The sequence below is a fragment of the Pteropus vampyrus genome, unplaced genomic scaffold (genome assembly GCF_000151845.1).
Source record: "Pteropus vampyrus isolate Shadow unplaced genomic scaffold, Pvam_2.0 Scaffold35, whole genome shotgun sequence".
Lineage (NCBI taxonomy): Eukaryota > Metazoa > Chordata > Mammalia > Chiroptera > Pteropodidae > Pteropus > Pteropus vampyrus.
The window spans coordinates 1,481,369-1,498,789 of NW_011888816.1; the positions used below are offsets into that span (position 1 = coordinate 1,481,369).

The following is a 17,421-nucleotide window of genomic DNA, read 5'->3' on the forward strand; positions in this document are numbered from 1 at the left end:
TTTAATATCTGGGAGGCAGGTGTTACCCAGGTGAACTTCATCTTGAAGAGTGATTTACACACAGAAGCAGGAACAGGACCCTGCTGCTAACATGACTGAGCAGACCCTGAAGGCACAACCTCTGGGTGTAATGGCCATGGCTGAAGGGTAAAGAAGATGAACCACTTTCCAATGGAGTTAACTATGAACCACTTTCCAATGGAGTTAACTATGCATTGTATTTATTTCACTGTAGCCCAGCAGATAGGCCCTTATAGGGTCCAAAGTAACAGTTTCCTGGGCTCTAGAGATTAGCAATATCCCAAGAGTGTTCTGGGCCTACATCTGGAATTGACATGTTCTTCATGTCTCTGCACAAGCCAGCACAGAAACAAAGGCATCAGAAGACTTGCTGCAGAGTTTCCACAGGCTTAAGGGAGATCTCTTAGACAAGTCTTTGCCCACTGAACCTAACGAGTGACCTTCTGACATCAAGGTCATCCTCTATATTTGGAAATCTCACAGGAGGGCGGTCCTAGCCTCTGCCTGATATTGTCATTGGATGTGGCCTGTTGCTTCATTGAGGCCTCAGAGACTCAGGGTTCTTGAGCAGAAAACAAGTGCCGTCAGCTCTGGTTTTCGGGTTTCCTTGACCATGTGTTGTCCCACAGTTTTGGCTGCCTAGTATGTAGGTGACACAAGGATCTGGAAAACAAGATTGAGTTTTTTTGTTCTTTAGAGTTATTTCACGCTCAAGTGGTTGGCTTCATTGTCTGTAAGGGCCAGATTAATCCAGGCAGTGTGTCTAGACTTCATAGGTACCTCTGTGGCCAGCACTGTGGTCTGATCTATGATGACTAGGTTGGGTCCTAGCGGGGAAGACATGCTCCAGGATGCCTTCCACATAGCACCTTGGGACACCTGCATTTGGGCCAAAGACAATCCCAGAAGGCCTGAGGGAACACTATCCTGACCTCGCTAGGAAACCATGACACTAGCTTTAGTATGAGAGCTAACAGAACAGGCAACCCAAATGCTACATGCCTAAAGCAGAACTCACCATCTGCCCCCAACTCTGAAGCTCCACCCATGTTCCCAGCACTGTAAAAGGCACTATCATTCACCCAGAGACTCGAACTAGAACCCTGGATGTCATACCACGGGCTGAGTGACCATGGGCAAGTTCCTTAGCTTCTCTGTGCTGCAGCTTCCTCATCTGTAAAATAAGGATAATAATGTTACCTAAATCATAGAGTCGATATGAGAATTGGGTGAGATTATACCTACAAAGCACTTCGAATGGTGCCTGGCCCATTGTAGGCATTATAGGTGTTTTCTAGTATTATGTTTTCTCCCACTTCTTCATCGCCTGTATCCAGATTATTGCCAGGGACTGCCAAGCTTTTGTCCCATTTGTATGTAGCAACGACAACAACAGAAAATACCTACACAACTTACTATGCTGCTCTGTGTCACCGTTGTTCCCTACCCTGTGTTAAGTCCTACCTGAGGCAGGGCATCTGTAAAAAGGGTGTTACTAGGGGTCTTTGGATTTAAGGAGACCACAAAGAGAGAGCATAGTCAGGTCTGGAGATTTTCTGACCCCAAACTTCTCAGATGTTCTGACATCATTTGTGTGCACAGTTCCCTTTTCAGTAGCCAGGACACTCTTACACACCCTAAAAAAAATAGTGGGGCCCTAGAACCCATTCCCACCCCTATAGTTGTAATATGGGCAGGAACCTCACATTTGTGAAGCGGAATAGGAGTGGATGGGGCCCAAGCCCTAGCTAGGAGAGCAGAGACTCTCCTGTCACCTCGAAAACTTCGACCTGTCCTTCAAGACAGCTGAGAAACCCCCTTCTCCAGGAAGTCTTCCATGTACCCCATTTCCCCACTTGAATTAAATGTCCCTTCTTTTGCACTTCTGTGGTGGCCTTCCATGTGCTTGTCACGGCCCTTATTTGTCATAACGTATTAACACCGCTTAGTTGTCAGCCTTCCCCATTGTATGGTAAGCCCGATGTGGGCCGACACCACGTCTTCTGTTCGACACTCGTTAGAGGGGACTGCTTGTGGGGTTGAAGGCTGACTTGCGGTGCTGGTGGGCATGTCACCTTCGGGCGCTAAGGGTGGGAGCTGCGGTCCCTGGTGGCCCCGCCTCCCCCGCCCCTCGTTGGCGCTGATACTGACTCTCGGGACGCGGGTCCTGAGAGCCGCGGGACCTTCCGGGAATCCCGGCGCACCAGCGACGGCGCGGCTGGGCACGCGGGACTCGGCCTTTCCGCTCAGACTCCGTGCTTCCATGGCTGGGGGTTCTAGCGCGGTGGTCTTCGGAAAGCGGGGCACCGTACTCGGTTCTGGCCAGGTCCCCGCTCCGGGCCTCCACCTCGGCTTCTGGCGGTACCCGATGCCCATCTGCAAATTGGAAGGAGCCTTTTCAGCCCATCCTACCCACAGGTTCCAGCCACCAGGTCGTGAGCAAGGACTCGTGGACTGCAGGAAGGATCCTTAAAGTCGTTTCTCCAGCCACCACTTTCCCATTTTACAGGTGGGGGAAACGGGACCACGGAGGGATAGGAACAGAGGTCTTAGGCCTCCCACTCCAGAGACCTTGTCTCTTTTTCTGTGACAGTGTCCGTTACCTTAATTCTCCTAAAGCACAGTTTTGGGCTTGGAAATAAATTTTACACTATTGGTTGTAATCTTTCAGTTTCTGGGTGTTGTTAAAGCTCAGATTTGAAATCCAAATTATTCCCGAAGCATGTCAAACGTAGACTGCAATTTCCAGTCTGTGAGTATGACAGACTCTGACTCTGCCACTTACCAGTTGGGATTTGGGACCTTGGGCATATTATGTCTCCAGTGCATCTTAAGTTTATCTGTGAAATGGAAAAAAAAAAAAAAAATCTGTGCCTGCTTGCCCCTGAATCTCCGGATCATTAAGTGAGGTAAGTTGTGAGCTTTGACATGTTTTATTAAGCACCATACAAACATAACAAAGAGTGTGCAAGAAACTTTGGGTTCCAAGAAGGAGACAGGAGTAAGATTGGACCTTGGAAGTGGCAAGGGGCAGGTAGATATCTCTGACTAAAAGGCAGTGTGACCCAACATAAGAACAGTCCAGAGAGTCAAGGGAGAGATTCATCTTGAAAGGCATAAGAGACAGCCTCAAAGGGAACAGCATTGGGTTGGGCCTTGTAGCATTTAGGTATGTTGGCAAGAGGAGAGCCTGCCTGAGAAAGGGAACAGCATGACCAGATGTTGAGGGATGGACATTTGGGGGGAAGGGGCGTCATTTCAGTTCAGGTTTTTCCTATCATAAACTATAGGAAATTAACAAAAACCAGTGATGCAATCTCTAGGTTAAATCTATAAAATCTGTGCGTCCCTAAGCCACCATAATGTCCCCCGATGATCTTCTTCCACTACATTAGAGAACAGGCGATACTTATATTTTTTATTTCTATTGAGCAATGGGAAGAGAGTCAAAAAGAAACTGAACCCTGATAAAATTTCCTTCACATATGAGGCCTCAAGATGCCTCCATCTGTCCTTAGAGCTCTTCCATGGCTAAGCCTACATCTTCTAAGAGTATCTAGCACATTACCCTGTGTCCCAATGACACCAGTGTTTCACGCACTAATGTTTCTACAAATTAAGCATACAGAATTCCCTCAGTGGCTGTTTCCAACTTCGGAGTAGGCATTCTGGAAGGCCAACCTAGTTCTCCCCAATTGGAGGTGATGTCCCCTCCTTCTCTCTTTCCTAGTAGTGCCTGGAACAAGGCCGTCCCCAGGGTCTGCTCACCTGAAATGAGTTGGGCCAATTCTCTTGTCATCCTAATTCTCTGTCATTCTGGCTTTTCACCCAGTGTCTTTCCATCCAAACAGTGGCAATTATGAAAATAGAAGTCAGATTCCCATTTAGTCATTCATTCATCTTCTCATTTAGCATGAGAGTACTTACTATGCACTGAGGATAGAGTGGTGAAGGAAAACACAGACCCTGTTCTCATGCCTTTTAGTGGAAGACACAAACAGCTAACAATCTCAGCTCTTTAAAATGTCATGAAGAAAATAGCAGGTTATGAGATGGGTGATGACAGTGTTGGAGTGTCCTCTAGTATACCCTACAGCTTTCTGTGGCTCCTGGCACGTTGCCAGATGCCAGTGGTCATGTACTAAATGATGGATTGGAAAAGACAGGTTACTTCATCCAAGTAAGGCTTAGTGCATGAACCGCTTAGGTTGAGCTTTATTCGTTCCTTCACCACTAAATAAGCTGTTCCTGTCTGACCTCCCCTCCGTAGAAACCTCCAGGTTTCTATAATGGGATTCCAACTAAAAGTTATATGTGATATTCAGAGTTATAAAAAGAGAAAAGGGCTTATTGTTTCGGAGTCTACAACAATACTTCCTGAGTCCAGAAGTAGTAAAAAGATGGGACCTCATTGAATTTTGGGAACTAATCTACCACCATCCTTGTGGGATTTTTGAAAAGATGTGGCGGCCTAAGGTCACTCCCTGAAGGCTTCTGATTGCCCACGTGGTTTCCATGTAGGTAAAATAAGAGGGCAATCTAGAAGCTCTGGGAACGTGGTGAAAGAGGAGTTTTAGTGTCACACCCTCTTTTTTGAATATTTCTCTAGGCCCAGGGTCGTGACAGAAGTTACCAGCCTAGGATGATCATAGTAGTTAAGGAGTGGGTCAGTCCTTCCCATGGCGAAGGCTGAGCCACAGAACCTCTGTGCACAACTGGCAGCATTTAGGCTATATGTCAATGTCACCAGCTCTGAAATAATTCTAGTAAACAAGGACAGCCAGCAGGGCTTTCCAGCCCACAGCAACCGGCACAAGCTGGCCTTGGAAGGTGTCAGGAACTTAGCACTGATGGGACTAAGACATCCCCAGAACACTTTCCTCTTGAGAGGAAATTCTGATGCATCTTTAGAGGCTCATTTTTCAGCTTCATAACTCCTAACTGGGACAATTTGTAACTGTGCGATCTTGGGCATGGCGCTTTATCCATATGAACCCATTTCCTCTAACTGTAAAATAAAGAGAGCTATCTTTAGGTGGCCGTGAGGAATAAAATGGGATAACATCCCTAAGAACCCAACACAAAACAAGATGCACAGCAAGATTCTCAACAAGTGTCGGTTCCCTTCACTTGCCCTTGTACCCGCAGGGAGATGAACACGTCGCTCGGGTATTAGGATGGATGGAGAAACCGTGCCACCTTAGCTCAAGAATGAGTTGATAGACTTTGGAATTACAGACCAGAAGATCTCCAGCTTCCTGGAGAGAGAAAGCAACATTATTGCTGGGCTGGCGATGCGGTTCGGCTGGCCCCAGGTCTGGAGGGGTTGGTCTGGGAGGGTTGCATTGTGGTGGCTCCAGGTGAGCAATTTGGCCCAACTGGGAAGGCTGCAGAGGGAGGGGCAGAGAAGAGCTCAGAGTGAGGAGGGCGAGGGAGGGTGCCCTGCTCCTCTTGGGGCATATTTGCAGCTGATAGGTCTGTCCAGTGTAGGGAGGGCAGGTCCATCAATTTGACACTGACATCTATTGGATCTTTTGGAAGGGAATGTCTATTGAGACCAAGTTTCCCTGGTCTTAATCACAGAAGTTTAACTTGCCCACCTTGGAAGAAAAACAATATTTTGGATTATCCCTAGGGAAGATTGTCTGCAATTTGCTATGATACCATAAGGAAAATAACTCAGAGCGTGGGCCTAATGTGGTCTCTATTTGGCTGCCCTATAAGTCCTCTGAGAGAAGTACCTGGGGGTGGAGTCAAGAGAGGGAGCAAAAGAAGATGAGGTTTTGGGTTTGCAGAAATGCTTAAAGCCATTCTGCTTCAAAACCTGGAGTGCACCGCAGAGTTACTGCTGCTGCTCCATTTAGTGCAGATAACAAAGTGTGAAGATCCTGATTTATGTTGCTTTGCCTGTTGCAGTGATCAGTATAGCTGCCCCAAAGAGCTATTTATGTACAGAGAACCAGCCACCACCAACCCTCCCGATCGGAAGAGCATGTACATGGGCCTGGGACTGGGGTGCTGTCTAATAGCCTGCCGCCTTGCTTCTGACCTTACCGTTGCTCGGGGACGATGGGAAATGGACTAGTGGTAAGCAGCACCCTTACTGCCCAGTCTGACTCATCCTAAGAATTTGATTTGGCAGTTACGTGTTTCTTTATATCATTTTCTTTGCTACCTAAGTAGTATTTATTCATTGTAGAAATAGAAGAAAATGTAAATGAGTAAAAGAATAAAGTAAAAATAAACTATATTCCAAAGATACCAATCAACCTTTTGGTCTATTTCTTGTAGTTTTTTTTTCTACTGCATAGACAGAAATACACACACACACACACACACACACACACACACACACACACTTTTTTTCCTTACAAAACTAAGATGGTAGAAAAAATGGAGCTTTGCAGTGAATTTAGGTCAGAACTTCTAGTTCTTTATTGTAAACGAGCTGGTGAACGATGCCCCTCACAGACTCTGGTCACTGCAGCCAGTCTCAGCTGCAAAAGATTATTGGCCATGTATAGGACTTTTTAAAGTCCAAGCAATTATGTTTTTTGGACTAATCCTAAATCTAACTAATGTTAGGTACCTTCCTTTCTGTCATGCTTCCATCTCGGTATCCACTTAGCCCCCTTGGATAGGTTTGTCCAGCTCCTTGGAACCATACCAATGATTTTTTAATTTTGGGAGGTAGAAATGAAGCAACATGTAATCTCTTTTCTAAAATTAATACATGTTATTTTAAAATTCAGAAATATAGATGGTAAAAGTCCTCATTAACCTGTTATGGGTTAAAAAGTTCTTTGTTATTTTTGCTCTTTGGTATGTTTCTAAGGGAGTTTGGTTGGTCTTCCACTTTGATAGTCAGTTCGTAGATCCGTCAGTCTTTGCCTTATGTATTTTAAAGCTGTGCTGATAAGTGCAGAAGTGCATGTAACTTTATGAGAATCATTCAACACACACTTATTGAGCATTTACTGTACTCTGTGCCAGGCATTGTCCAGGGTCCTGTGAATACAGTTACTAACAGGATAGAGGTGTCTCCTAGTGGACAGAAAAAGACAAGTATACGAGAAAATTTCCGGAAATGTGTGCTCTGCAGAGAAATAAATGGGATGATTTGAAGGAGAATCCTCCGTTTTCTGTTTTCATCATATCTTAACGTTTCACTGACTAATATTAGTAGTCTGGAACCTTCTGAAGTTTATTTCTAAAGGTAACACATAGGTTGGAAGACAATTACAGTTGTTCTTACAATGAGTTATTCTTACGTTATTATATCAACAGGTACCATAAAAACAAATTTATCCTGTCTGAGAAGGTACAATTTAAACAGAAGATTAGATGGAAAAAAGGCTTCTGTACCCTTGACAATGTGGGAGAGGAGCATTCCAGGCAGAGGAGTTGCTGCAAAGGCTTCAAGGTGAGATGTGTTTGGCTTGGCTGATCAGATAACAGAAGGGAGGTCACTGTGACTGGATGAGAGAGTGACAGTGTCAGATGCTGTCAGAGGTGGATAGAGGCTAGGTTAAGTCATTTGAGGTTGCTGGGGAAAAACAGAGTATGAGGTCAGGAAAGAAAGCAGGGAGGCCAATCAGGCACCATTGCAGGAGAGCATTTCGGAGAAGACAGAGACCAGGACCAGGGACAAGTGCTGTGGAACCAGAAAGAAATGGCTGGGTTTGTAATATATTTTGGAAGGAGAGTGAACAGGATTTTCTGATGACTTAAATTAGGGGCAAGGATGGAGGATGGAGGAAAAAGAGGAATTGAGGGTAACTTTTGGGTTTCCTGACTTGGGAGTTGTTCCTATAGGGGCGGAGAAATTTTTCCCTTCTTCCCTTCTAGATTCTCTGTCGGTCTAATAATTAAATTGACATAAAATAGATTAACAGGAGGAAATTTAATTTAATTTTGTATGTACCAGAATCCCACAAAGACATGAAACGCAACAGCAGTTGGGCATTGAGGCTATCCTCAATTGGTGGAATGGGATAGGGGCCTGAGGCTTTGAAAGGAGGAGGATTGTTCCCAGGAAGGTGAGAAGAGCAGACATTTGGTAGTCAGATGTTTGTCCTGCCAGGCAGGTAAGTCTTTCAGATAAAAAAAAAAAGTTATTGCTGATAATAACTCTCTTTCTGATATTGGCTCTTCTGGATTCCGCTGGGTCTCAGTTGGGGTGGCATATCGTCTCCCCTTCGTTCCTTTTTATCAGTATGAAATGTCCCATTTTGTACCTTTAAATGGCTAACCTTGGAGTCTGTTTTGCCACATCTTAATATTTTACCAGCTTTTCATGCTTTTTGTTTGGTATATCTTTTCCCATCCTTTCTTTTCAACATTTTCTGTTGTTATGGTTTAAGGTGGGTCTCTTGTAAATCTCTCTCCCTCCCTCCCTTTTAATAAGGGAACATAATATGCTTACATACATTAAGATTAGCTGATAGCTGTAAAAAATTAATAAACAGAAACCTTCTCTAAAGTGAAGTAGAGAGGCCAGAAGGGGGAGCTCTCATGCCTTATGGCCATCACAAACCACAACAGGGGACACTCTTTGTAATGGCCTTCTAAACTTCCTTTTCCCTTCTATAAAGGAGCTTCCTCTTGTCTGTTTTAGCGGATTTGCATGTGGCTCATCATGGTTGCATATAGCAGATTGCAATTTCCTATTTTTCTGAGTAAACCCATTTTTGCTGGAGAAATATCTGGCTGACTTTTTGTTTGCAGTCAACATAGCCTTGGACTTTGTGCCAAAGCTATTAGATGTGTTCTGACGGTGTGATTTATACCCTATGCTTTCTCTCCTGTATTCTTCCTTTCCTGCTCTTTGATACAGTAAAAATTGAGTGGGAAAACCGGAAACAGGGAGAAGGAGGAGGAAGTTAGTGCCATAGAGTAAATACGAGACAATTACTACCTGCACTGGGGCGGTGGGAAGCAAAGGGAGGATGTGAGAGACATTCTCCAGGAGTAATCTGTGGGAGGGAGAGGGGGAATTATAGCTGTGGGAGGTAGCTGTGAGAATGCCAACATCTGAACTGTGGCACGAGGAAAGAGTTGGTTTTATAAAAAGAAGATGAATTTTAGTCATTAAATTTATGATGCTGACGGAGATCCAAGTGAAATATCCAGCAAGCAATGGCAAGTGTGAGAGAGAGAGTCTGGGCTCCTGTTTTTCAGAGGCCTGTGGGAATACATGTAGAGAGCCAGTATCTCACTTTACCGTGAGCCAAATCCACCAAAAATGAAATGGGCCAGCAAAAATATTTTTTACCTAGCTAAGTTAAATATTAAAAATATTCAAGAAAAATATGCCATATACTGTATTACAAGAGAGGCAGGAACAGCTGAAGCCCTGTACCAAGTGAAAAGAGAAGACTGTGTGATGAATCAGAATCTTCTTGTTAGCAAGATCCCATGTGACTTGTATGCACCTTAAAGTCTGAAAAGCACTGATCTGGGTGGAGCTTTTGTTTACCATTCCTGCTCCATCTCTAGGAGCCCTGAAGTCCTAAAGAGGAGCAGTTGGGAAGCAAAGGGCACATATGAGGTTAAGACCTACCCAATGGCAGTGAGCAGGTCATACTGGTGTCTGTGGACTCTAAAATCTAAGGACAGAGAGAGAGGAGGCTGGGATCATTGATTAGCCTTGGGGTCAAGGGCAACTTGGGTAGAGCAGATTTTTATACAGCCCTACCCTCCAATCAGCCTTCTTGGGACAAATAGAGGAGGTGCCTATCACCGTTTTTCAAGGAATCAATTTGGAGCCTTTCCATAAGGGGCAAAACAAATTTAAGCCAGTGCTTCTCAACTCAAATGCAAAGAAGTACCTCTTGGGGAACTTTATAAAAATCCAATGCCTGGGGTCATATTAATAAAGGTGACTTTTACAGCTAACCTAAAGGAGGCTGGTTGCCAATAGGAGCCAACCATGTCTTTAGAGGACTGAAACTTTCAGTTCCACTCTAGTTTCGGGGAGGGGAGAGGGACTTGAGGCTGAATCAGTTGCCCATGGCCAGTGATTTAGTCAATTATGACTAAGTAATGAAGCCTCCATTAAAAAACCAAAAGAGCAGTTTATGGTCCCTTTTTTGGGAGACTTTCCATTTTGGGAAACCAGAATACTTCCATGTGCCACTGTTGGGGGCGGGGCAGGGCTCCAAGCTCCACGAGGACAGAAACTCTTTCATTTGGGACCTTGTCCTATGTATGTCTTCATCTTGCTGTTGATTTGTATCCTTTAGTATCCTTTGAATAAATTTGTAATCTAGTGAGTAAATGGGTTTTCTTGAGTTCTATCTATGAGTCATTTTAGCAAATTAATTCAACCTGAGGAGGGGGTCATGGGGACCTCTGATTTATAGCTGCTTGGTCAAAAGCACAAGTGACCACCTGGGCTTGCAGCTGGCATCTGAAGTAGAGGGCAGTCTTATGAGACTGAGCCCTTTACCTGTGGAATCTGATTCTGTCTCTGGGTAAATAGTGCCAGAATTGAGTTGAACTCTTAGACACCCTCGTGGTGTCTCAGAGGTACTTGTTGGTTGGGGAAGCCTCCACACACACTTTGGAATTGGGTCCAGGAACCATTTCCTCTATCTTTGAACATACCCAGTTATTTTTTATTCTTTTCTGGATCTCTTAATAGATGTAGATGAGACCTTCTAATGCCTGCCTCTGTCTCTTAAAATCTTTTTCATATTTTTAAACCTCTACATCTCTGTGCAGAAGGGTTTGTTTTCAGGTTATCTAATATGCAGAGTTACTTGAAACAGAAATCTTATCCCTCCAGTGCTGATTGGTCTAGGAGTGGGCATGTAACCTCAATGGGTCAATCAAAGTCTTTTCCCAAGATTTTTGATTGAGAACTGAGGACAAAGCTATTTGATGTGTTCCAACAGACTTCTAGTCTGTCTCTAATGGCTTTTAAGACCCAGTTGAAATGCTATCATTCCAATGTTTATGTAAGATCTTACCAATAATTTCCCCTTTTGCTCAAACTAGCTTGATCTATGTCTCTTATGCGTGATGAAGAAAGTCCAAACTAGGGCATAAGACTATTTCAAAATTTTAAAGTGTCATTTCAGAAGAGTCAGGAACTGCAGACCAAGGAAAATGTGAGAAATCTGAGAGGTTTTAAAAACTTTATGTATTTTTTATCTATTTATCTATTTATCATATCACGTTATCACAAAACATATGGCTTAAACAATAAACATTTCTTATCTCACAGTTTCTGTGAACCAGACATTCAGGAGTGGCTTAGCTGGGTTGTGATCCTTAGCTGGGTTAGGATCCTTCCTGAGATTGTAGTCATCTGAAGGCCTCACTGGGGCTGGAGGAGCCGCTTCCACTCATTCACATGACCCAAGGCCTGAGTTTTTCACTAGCTGTGGGGAAGAGTCCTCAGTTTCTTACCATATGAGCCTTCCGTAAGGCTGCTCAGGTGTTCTCAAGTGGCAGCTAGCTTCTCTCAATATGCGTGGTCTCAGAAAGACAGAGAGCAAAGAGGAAGCCACAGGCCTTTTTATAACCTAGTCTTAGAAGAGATACATCATCACTTCTACATTATTCTATTTGTTAGAAGCAAGTCACTAAATCCAGCCCACACTCAAGGGGAGAGGAAGTAAGCTCCATCTCTTGAAGGGAGAAGCAGCAAAGAATTTTGGACATATTTGAGAAACACTCCATTTTCTCATTCCTCCGAGGGTTGAAAGGTAGCATTAGCCCTACTGCTCCATCCAGTCCACTATTCTGCCTGAATTTACAGCCTTTCTTCTTTTGAAGAGCCTGTTGTCAGCCTTTAGAACCCACTACTCCTTATTTCAGGAATTATACCCATACTTTGCCACTTACAACACCTGCACCTTGGCCATGGCCAAGCCTGGGAGGCCAGAGGGATTGTAACACTTATTCCAGACACCAACAAAACTCAGATACATTTCCCAAGACTTCATTGCTGACCTGCATCTGTCACATGATGGCAGAAGATTGCAATGACACACTTCACACAAGTCCACATCAGCCCTGGCCTACTTGTTCTCCAGGGAGATGTCCTGCCCCATGACTGTCCAGACCCTTGATTTCTGATGACTGTTTCCAGTCTGTCTCCTGATCTTGGAAGGAACAGTAGAGGCATTCTGACTCTGTATTTACTTGTTCTTGGCCCACTTTCCACTGATTGATGATCATATATCAAATGTCAACTGTATATGCAAGAACATCTTCCCAATAACTCTCCTGGTCCTCTCTTCTGGCTTCCTACAAGTCTGCATCTAACCTGTTATGCTTCAATACCCCAAGCAGGGCAATTATGACTCTACATGTCCCTGATTCTGTACACCCCCAGCCCCACTAACACCCTGGCAGCCAGGCCACACAATAGAATCCATACCTCCTGCTGTACGGAAAATAAGGTAACCAGAGCCAGGACACGCAGGAGGCCACAAGCATGGAGCACATCCAGTTCTCCTACTAGTAAGCACCCCACATCTCTCCCCATGCAGAGAACAATTATTTCAGGCTTGTGAAGAATAAAAGAAGTCCTTAACCCCAGGCCATCTGGCACCGGTTGTCCCTACCTTGTGAATCCACGTCATCCTTTATTGTTTTACAGTCATCCCAACCCTGAATTAGTCATATGATCCAGCAATTAAAGGGTTAAACTGGGAATGGGGAGAGTTGCTGAAGGAGCTCTCTTCCCATCTGGTCTCATTCTACCTGTGAGGAGTTTCAGGTAAGGAAGAATATTTGGCCACAGCCAGAACTGAAAGTGCTACTTAGGTTTCTTTTCCCTTCAGGGGTGATATTTAAAATATTCACAATTTGTACCAGCCTGTATGGATGAGAGCAGGTCTGAAGGGCCCCTGATGGGCCAGACATTAACCTTTTTGTTGTTGGATCATGTGAGTGATTCAAGAGGCCTGGACAGTGAGGTGGGGTGTCGGGGAGCCTCTCTGGGGTTCAGGGCACTGAACCCCAGAGAGGGGTTACCAACTGTTATATAGAAAGTGTTGCATTACCAACTGTTATATAGAAACTTTAAAAAATGGTAAGAACCAGAATAGCCATAACCATAGGTACAAACTAAACCTTGTAGTGCTTTGTATTTGCCTCTCCAGTTCTCTTTAGGTTATTGCCCAGGAAGCAGACTGCTCTCACTTCTTGGTGTAAGTTTTGACCCTCAGTCTTGCCTGTGTTCTTGATCTCTGAGTACATTGTTGGCCTTGGTACTTTGGATCATCCTTGCTTCTGGTTGGTGCCTATTGTCAGACAGGGACTTTAGTTGTCCTTGGAACCTTCCCCTTCAGCCTGTCTAGCCCTCCTCACTTCCCTGCCCACAACCTCCGTCCCCTAGGTTCTGGGATCCCAGCTCAAAGCCATGCTGCCCTCTATTCTTCCTGTAGATGGAGATGGGACAGGAGACATATGATGGATTTGTCTTTGGTGGCTCTTGTACTTACTGACTCTATTTTCTAGGGCAACCCAAACCAACCTGGGTCAGGCAGTGTGCTCAGAGACACAAGAAGTGTGCAGTGTATAAGGCATTATAATCAGTCACTCTTGAGGACCAATAAGAACTTTAATATCATAATTTGTGGTCCAACATTTGGATTTTTGCAGGACTCGAGGCTGCTTATAGAGCACGACTCTGCTCCGTGGACTTGGAAAGGGCCTGCAGAGCAGTCTGAAACTGTTTGATTTCTGTTGATAAGTAACCCAAAGGCTTTTGTTCTACAAGCCTGAACTAGGACGCTGACAAATGCCTGATCATATACTACCCATTGTTCTCGTACCACAGCCCCACATGCCGACTACTGAAGCGGCCTACCTTTGAAAATTCCAGTTGCCTCCACTAAATCAGAAGACAAATAATGTAAGTTTGTGGTCTTGTTTCCCCTAGCAACCCATCTCTTTGATCATCAGCCCCTTGCAACTTTCACCTTTAATAACCTAGCCCTATCCCTTCCAATTCGGAATGTGTCTTTGGTTCATACCAAGGGCTACATTCTCTGATTTGCAAATCATGTATGAATAAAACTCTCTTTTAATTTATTTTGGAATTTTTGCTAACACTCTCAACCCCGTTATTTTTTTTAAATATGTAAAAAAATGTAAAAATACATTGTTAACTTAGCATTTGTAATCATTGAAATTAAGTTATTGGTGTAATGGCTTATCAGTTTTTCCCACTAGTCTGCAGTCTCTACCCATAGTAAGTAATTAAGTGATGGAAAAGGCAGATATGCCTTCAAAGCCACGACTCAGATTTATGGACAGAAAAAGAGTGAAAATTCCACCAGGAAAATTTGTTTTCTGTCACTTGGCCACAGATGATTCTGTTTTACATTCTTTTCTTTTTTTCCTCTGGTCACATTCCAGATCCCATTCCCGCGCCCCCCACACCCCCAACCAAACTTACTTCTTCCCCATTTCAATATAGGAGGAGAAAATTAAGGGATAACTTTTCCCCTTTCTTTTAGAAGCAGAAAGCTGATGCGTTTTAAAATTTTAAAACAAGCAAACTAACCGAAAAAAAACCTTTAACATGTGGCTTTTGCTTACAGTAGGGAATCAAGGTAAAGGAAGAATCCTGTAGTCATAGAATCAACAAACTTGGCTACGCCTTGGAACCACCCTGGGGAGTTAAAGAACTAGGAATACCTGGGCCCCACCCACAAAGGTTTGGATTTAATTGATATGGGATGGAGACTCTTTGAAAGCTCTCCAGGGGATATAATGTGCAGCAAGTTCAGCCAGTGATTTCCATTCACAGGTCTTTGCTACTCAAAGCCTGGTGGGGGAACACAGCAAGGGCACCGCTAGGTTTCGTGTGGAAATGCTCTTTGGCCCCCTCTCCAGACTTCCTGAGTTAGAATCTGCAGTTTAACCAGTTAAACCAGTTTTACTCCCGCATGATTTGTATTCATAGGCACTATTAAAGTTGGAGATGCTCTGCCTAGGATCCTAACCAAGCACACTGGCACGATCTGTAAGAATAAGCCTCTCAGCAGAGACAGGAAGAAACTTCATTGCTATGGGCTCTGTGCTCAGCTCTCAGAGAAATCAGGTGTTGGCAAAGGTGGGCTGAGCTTAAAGAAGCCGTTGAGCACTTCAAAACAGAGCTGCCCTCCTAGTGGCTACTCCTGCAGCTTTGAAAATGCTAGCGGGGCCTGTCCAGTGGATATGTTTGATCACCCCAATCTGGGTGCTATACATGCTAGCTGCCTTCATGTTGAGAAACCTACAGTAAGCACACCCCAAACACAGAGAACCTGCTCATGCTCTTCTACGATGGGAGAGTTTTGTTTAAAATCAGATAAAACTCAAAACTCTTTCCTATGGGTGGTTATAAATGTTCACATCCCCCCACCCCCACCTCCTGAGTCAAATTACCTAAGAATGTTATTTCAAAAGGAAACCAATAGACACATTAAGCATAGACAAGCAGTGCCCAGTTTCCTTTTGGAGTATGTTGGATATTTTCAAGTTACCCTACTGACGAAAGATACGTCCAAACCTGTAGAGAATTTTTGTAATTTATTTGAGCCATATGCCGGGGAGCAAGATCTCCAGTACTCCAGAGAATAAGTTTTGCAGCTTCTTTTATGCATTTGAAATTAAGGAGGGAACGTAAGGAAGATTACATGAAGGTGGAAGAAAGCCAGGTGGGAATCGAATTACAAGGTTATGTGTTTTCTTAAGGGTGGTTGTGAGACAGGAGGGCGACTTCCTGCTCTTGAGTTAGAAAAGTCAGCTGCTGGAACCTAAATTTCACAGGACTATCCACCCTCAGGTACCACTAATAGGCATTAAGGAGCCTTGGGAGACATATCAGCAACAAGAGCCTGTCCCTATCACCTCACATGTGCAGTAAGGCCCAAGAGTGTCCCAAGGTGACCATTGCCTAATTTAAATAGAACATATAAACAGGTAGAATGCTTACACTGATATAATGAAGGAAACAAGAGACTAAAGACTCCTTTAGGGGCTGGTTCTGTGCTGGCTGAAAAATTACTGCTTGGCTACCGCCTATAGGAACATAACATTCTAACAATAAGCTTTCTGCTTCTGTACGCCCGCTTGCACAACCGACCTGTGGGTTGACAGTTAGTAAAAAGAAGAAAAATAGACTTAAGTGTTCAAACAGGATAAAGAATAGGGGTTTAGGGCTTAAAAACCCTGTACCTCTACATTTCGGGGCTGCTTAATTTGGGGTCTGCGTACCCCTGGCAGACCCAGCTGGCTGAATAAAGAGTGTGTTTCCTATAACTCACTGATTTCTAGTGGTCCGTGTGTCTATCAGGGGCTGGTGGCTACAACAGTTCCCTTGCTTTATGTGGATCTTACCCTTTTTAGGACCTTTAGTATATTTTGTTTTACTATTAACTTTTGGTCCTGGTCTTTTCGATCTTCTTGTTAAATTTATATCTTCTAGGCTACAGCAATTCCACATAAAGATGATGGTCATGCAAGGCTTCCAACCACTTTCAGTTACTGAAACAACTCCATGTTCTCTGCCTTTAAGGCCCTTAGAATAGGCTTCCAGAGACTTTTATTCCCGACAGGGAATATGGCTCTATATCAGCTTTAAAGAAGTGACAGAAGGCAGACCATCATCTCTCAACAACCTCTTAAGAATATGAGAATAAAATCTCCAAGGGGGGAATTATATAGGAAAGAGGCATGGGAACTACACAGGTTAACTAAATTTTAAACCAGATGGAATTCAGAGCCTGCTACATGCTGCCAGACACGGAAACCTGGCTGACCAGCCATGCAGCCAGGCCACAAGGAGCTTACAGAACTAAGGAAAATTCCTGTAAAGATTACTACCTACTATTTGCCCATACTGTTAACGTTTACCCATACCATAAAAAGAAAACAAAAACTTCAAGATGTACCTTGTATAGGTTAAAGAGTAAACTCAACCTTTTCTTCCCATGCTTCATTCCCCATAATCAGTGGTTTTCCATAGAAACTAAAAATATAGATGTAAACCCAGCTTTTTAGATGTTTGGGGTCTCATTCTCTTGACTCTGAGAGGAGACCACATCTCTTTGGAGTATTAGTCCTTCTCTAATAAGCGTTCCTTTGTCTTGAACTCCAGCTCGCTCTTGAATTCCTTCCTGCACCAAGCCAAAGGCTCTCTCTTGGCATAGGGCTTGAGTCCCACTGTGGGGAAGAGGATTCCCCCTGTCCAGCATCAGTTATGCTGTTGAGGGGTATTACTTCTGGCTTTTCAAAGGTGTATTAACCTAGATGCACAAGAACAATGGGCAGGGCTTGCTTTAAAAGTTTTCACCAAAGAAGTTAATATGTGTGCGGCGTGACTACCCACCATGACCTGCACAGTTAGGAATTTATGATCAGATCACCCTGTGAGGTTACTTTCCATGGAAC

The 17,421-nt window shown here is 44.0% G+C and overlaps 1 protein-coding gene across 1 annotated transcript in view; it reads right to left on the minus strand.

The window, feature by feature from the left end:
* Positions 1–8,451, minus strand: part of LOC105290304 (zinc finger protein with KRAB and SCAN domains 7) — a 24,686-nt gene extending 16,235 nt beyond the window's left edge. The window contains exons 1-2 of the mRNA XM_023529053.1: positions 8,447–8,451; positions 1,429–1,432 (exon numbers count right to left, since the gene is read on the minus strand). The gene's annotated coding sequence lies outside the window, so the exon portion shown is untranslated. The remainder of the gene's footprint in view (positions 1–1,428; positions 1,433–8,446) is intronic.
* Between the last annotated feature and the right edge of the window lie 8,970 nt (positions 8,452–17,421).